Below are 5204 nucleotides of genomic sequence, written 5' to 3' on the forward strand. Positions count from 1 at the left end.
ATTCCAAAAACCCTTTTCTAACCCCAAACCGGCCAATAGTCAGTTTTATTTTACTTAAAATAATTAACAAATGAGAACTCAATTACTTAAGATTGATCAAAAATAATCTTTTTGGACGAAATTTCATATCGCTTTATTGTGTTACAACATTAAAACAAAAAACGCTTCATCGTCAATCCACTTTATAACAAACAACTTCAAATAGTCGCATTAACAAATATAACTACTTTAAAAACACTATTTACGTTATAATCAAATGACAATATTCTCTTTATAAAAAAACAACCAAATATATCAAACCATCATTAGACCCCATCTTTCTTTTTTAAGCTTTGCTCTTGTTTTACACAAACAAACTCATTCATGTTTATTTGTGTGACTATAAAATATACAATTCAAAATTGAGTTGATAAAAAAATTAAAAAAATTTCAAAATTTTGTTTTGTGTATGAAGGCAAAAAAAGGTTTAGGTAAAAGAAAAAAAATAAAAACTTATTATTATTACGCTTCTGTTTTGAACGTGTTAAAGTCCATTCTAAATTCTTTTTATCAAGTTCTTTTTGAATTTTTACATCATCTGAATCTTTAATTAAAAATGTTTTCTTGTTAATTAAACCAAAAGTTTGTTTATCAATTTTGTTTAATTTATTGAAAACTTTTATTAAAAATGGTTGTTCTAATTTAATAGAACTTTTCTTATTATCTTCAATTCTTTTTAATTGATCTTCTAATTTTGCTATATAATATAAATATAATTCTCTTGTGTTAATACCCATAGCATATAATTCTTTTCTACATTCTTTATTATTAATTTTAGTAGATGCTGCTTTAATAGTTCCGGCTTTAATTGCGAAACAATTCAAAATATCTTCTTCGGAATATTTATTAGTAAATTGATAATTTTTTTTCAAATATTCTTGTGAGTAGTGTTGTCGAAACACTCCCCGAATATTCCAGGAAATTATTTGGGGAATTTTATTTTTTTTATCAAATTCCCGAACCGATTCCGGAATCAAAAAATATTCGGGAATATTTTTAACCTCGGTTCGGGAACATCCTGATTCCCAAACTTAAAATTGGTGTGTTCCCGAACCAATAAGTTCCCGAACACACTGGTTCCCGAACTTCATAAAAAAATATTCACAAACTTTTGATTCCGGAACATGGCGGTTCCCGAACCGATTCCGGAATCACCAGTATTATATTAAAAATTTATTAATAAGCAAACTAAAAAAATAACAACTTTGTTTTAATATTAAAATAGTAAAAAAATTAAATTATTCAAAAAACAATTGAATAATATTTGTCCAACCATAAAAAACTTGTACAGTCACAAACCTTACTTAAATGTTTTTAATTATTGTTCATTTTAAAACGTTAAACAAATTTAATAATTATACACCAATAAGAATCAAATTAAAATAATAAAAATAATCAATTTTTAATTTACACATAACTTTTTCAAGCATCTATTTTTTCTTGGCTATTATATTATGTTAATATAAATAAATACTCTGTTTGTTTTTATATAATATTATAATAATCATTTCGAATAAATTGTTGATTTTTAAACCAAATTGGATTGTTATAATACCCATTTTGTTTTTAAAATTATTAATAATATCCAAAAATGCAATTTATTGACATTGAATTAAACTATTCAATGATGTTTTAAACGTTGTTTGGTTGACTAAATTACATTTATAACGTTTAAACAAAATTTATGTAAAAAATCAAAAACTTTAAATATAAATGAAACTTTAATATAATGGTATTTTTTTAAAAAATATAAATTTTCAAATTTTAATAAAAATAACAATCAAATGCTAAATGTATACAACATTTTGTATGTTTACTTTATGTTTTTTAATCTATTATAATAGAATGAATTTGTTTTCTAAATATATTACACAATAAACGTTTTATCTTTTTGTTGATAATCATAGTTTTTTTTAAAATTACAATTCTAATTACCCACGTCATTTTTTGATACCTAAAATGTTTATTTCTTTTGTTAATCCGTACGTTACAATACCACAATTTCTTTGATAATTATTTAAGTAACTAATGTTGATAATTATCGGTTTCATTTATTTATTCAATAAAAATAAAAATAAAAATAAAAATAAAAATTTAAAACTTTCAATTAATAAAAATATTTTTTGATAATTGTTTATTAGAAATACACAAAAAATTATAAATATTATTTATAATATAATTTGTGTTCACTCATTCAAATAATCTTTCGTTTTTTTATTTTGAAATAATTTATTGATATTTTTTCAATATCAATAAATTGTTCAAAAACAAACATTTTAAATTGAAAAAAATACTAAATTGTTTATTTTTCGGTTGTTACACAAACAATTTTTAAACATTGATATCAAAATTTGTCTGGTCGAATTGTTTAATCATTAAAATAGACACAGTGTTTGCTTAGAAATTAAATAATATATTTATTGTGTTTGTTTTAGATATTTTTATTTTATAAAGTAGAATTTTAAATAACATTGGAATTGTTTTATATTTCACAAAATAAGACTAACTTGATATTGATTAAGTTGTAAATTTTATAACAAATTTGAAAACAACAAAACTCAAATTCAATAAATTAACAACATAATTAAAATGTATGAACAAAAAAGACGGTATCAAAATACATACAAAATGTGCGTTTTTTGATTTTGTAACTTGTATATAATAAATTGATAAGTATGCAACATATAAAGTTTGAAATCACATAGTGAACAACAGGAAATAAATTAAAAAGTTAACTTCGAAGTAATCACAAATTTTGGTTTATGATATGTAGAGACAGATATTTATCATCATATTAATTGGGTGTGAGTTATAATAGTAAGTGTTATTATTAAATGTTTGTAACTTTTTTGTTTTGTCTTTGGAATATAGATTAAAATTTTCTCAATTACTTACAATTTGTGTAACAAATATTTTTTGAGATATTTGAACATAATAAGTTACATTGTGTTAATATGTTTAATGTACTAATCGGTATATTATTTTTAAATAATACAATGAAAATGTGACATTTACAAATAATATTTATTTTCCAATTTGATTATTTATCAAACCTCAAATAATAATGATATTTTAACTTATTACATTTAACAATAATTACAATATATTGTTTTATGTTATTTTATTTTAATTGTTTTTATATTCATTTAAATGATGTTAATCAATTTGGTGTTAATTATTGCTTTCAGTTGTTTTTAATTTAAAACGGTGTATAAACATTGATATTATGTTTATCAATTTTGTCTTTTCATATACAACAACAACGATTTTATAAAGGACATAAGTTATATTTATGTTATATCATCACCACCAGACACCAAAACAGTTTAAAACAATAGAATATTTTTTGTTGTATCAAAAATCAATTATATCAAATATGACTAAACAAAAGTCAGTTTAAGAGTAAACATTTTGTTTGAATTTACACTTTGAAAACACAAAATACAAATAAATATGAACATGAACTTTGATACTATAGTCACTCTAACAAAGTTATTTGCTTTAAAATTAGCCAGTATCTTTTGGACTAAACAGAGTGGATAATTTCTGCAAATGATTTTAAAAACCCATTGAATTCTTTTAGTTTTTCACATTTTTGAGTTTTTACCCAATTTTCATTATTTTGAACATAAATACGACTATTTAATTAAAATAAGATAATTTTTCTGAACACATAACGTTTTATACTGACTATAGTCAAAAAATGAAATCATAACCGATGTAATAGCAAAATTTTAGAACGATATTAAAACAAAATAATTTCAATGTGTGAATAATCAACAGTATATTTAAAATCAATTTCAAAAATCAATGTAATATTAAACACTTTATCAACTCAAATATTTGTATTGATACTTGATTTTTAAAATATTATTAATAAAATAGATGTTATTGTCGATGAATGTTTGATTTTAACCATTGTTTAATATATCTATGTTTAGCATTTGTTTTTGTTTGTAATTTTACATTTTGTTTAAAAATAATAATTTTTAAAACAACTTATTTTAAATATTTAACATGATGCACAATGATTTGTGCCTCTAGTATATTAAAAAAATATAATGTAGATACATAGATTAATTTACATCTTTAATTAGTAAATTGATGTACATAAATGCGATGTAAATTATAAGTAATGTTTCAGCAATAATTTCAATAATAATTAAAATATAATTAATAATTTTTATTTATTCAATTAATTAATTTTTATAACGAATACACCGATAATTTATATCAAAAGAAAACTATAATAATATTAAATGATTCGAAAATGATCATTTTTAGTATTTATTACTTTTGGAATAACAATATTTACAATAAAACATTTATTGTTTAATTTAATAACACATTAACATAATATTGTGGATTAAATTGTTTATTATTGTGTATTATTAATATATTATTTAAATGTAATTGTTAATTTTAAGTAAACTTAGAAGTCATTTACAAACTTTAAAAAACACCCATTCTATTTAAAAAATTGTTCGAGTATGAAAGTTATTAAGTAATTTTCAAATTGTTGTTTGGTTGATTGTTAACTTTTGTTTTTTATTTTGAATGTATTTTTACACCAAAACATCAAGTCGTTTTCAAATAATATTTTGAGTTTATTTTTTTTGTTTTTAAAACAAATCAAAAAACAAACCACAAAATGTTACAAATAAAATGTTTTAAGTCAAAAACAATCAAATAATCAATTGTGGCAGTTAAATATAATCATATTTAAATAAAAAATAAAATAAAATAACAAACAATGTCTGAAGAAATATCAATTGAACACATAGTAATTTGGAGTAATTGTAAACTTGTCGTTGTTCAAATAACGAATGGAGAAGATGGTGAGAAAGAAGAAACAATCAAGACATACACTGAAATGGATGTATATGAATATGATCAAAAGACTGGCAAAAGACAACACAAAAGAAAAAAAATGACGTGGTTCAAGGTATATACAAGTTCGAGTGTCAACATTGTAAAGCGAGTTACGCATGTGGCAGCAGTTTTACTACAACAAATGTGCTCAAGCATTTAAGAAAGAAGCACCCAGATTGTTGTGGTATCTCACAACTTGAAAAGAAACGTGGAGAATACAACAAAGGTATAAGAGACCCCAGTGTTCTCCACAGAAATATTGATGAACTTTTGGTGCACCTGGTGTCATGTCC

This window comes from Entamoeba invadens, assembly GCF_000330505.1.
Source record: "Entamoeba invadens IP1 unplaced genomic scaffold scaff_1105074725955, whole genome shotgun sequence".
Classification (NCBI taxonomy): domain Eukaryota; phylum Evosea; order Mastigamoebida; family Endamoebidae; genus Entamoeba; species Entamoeba invadens.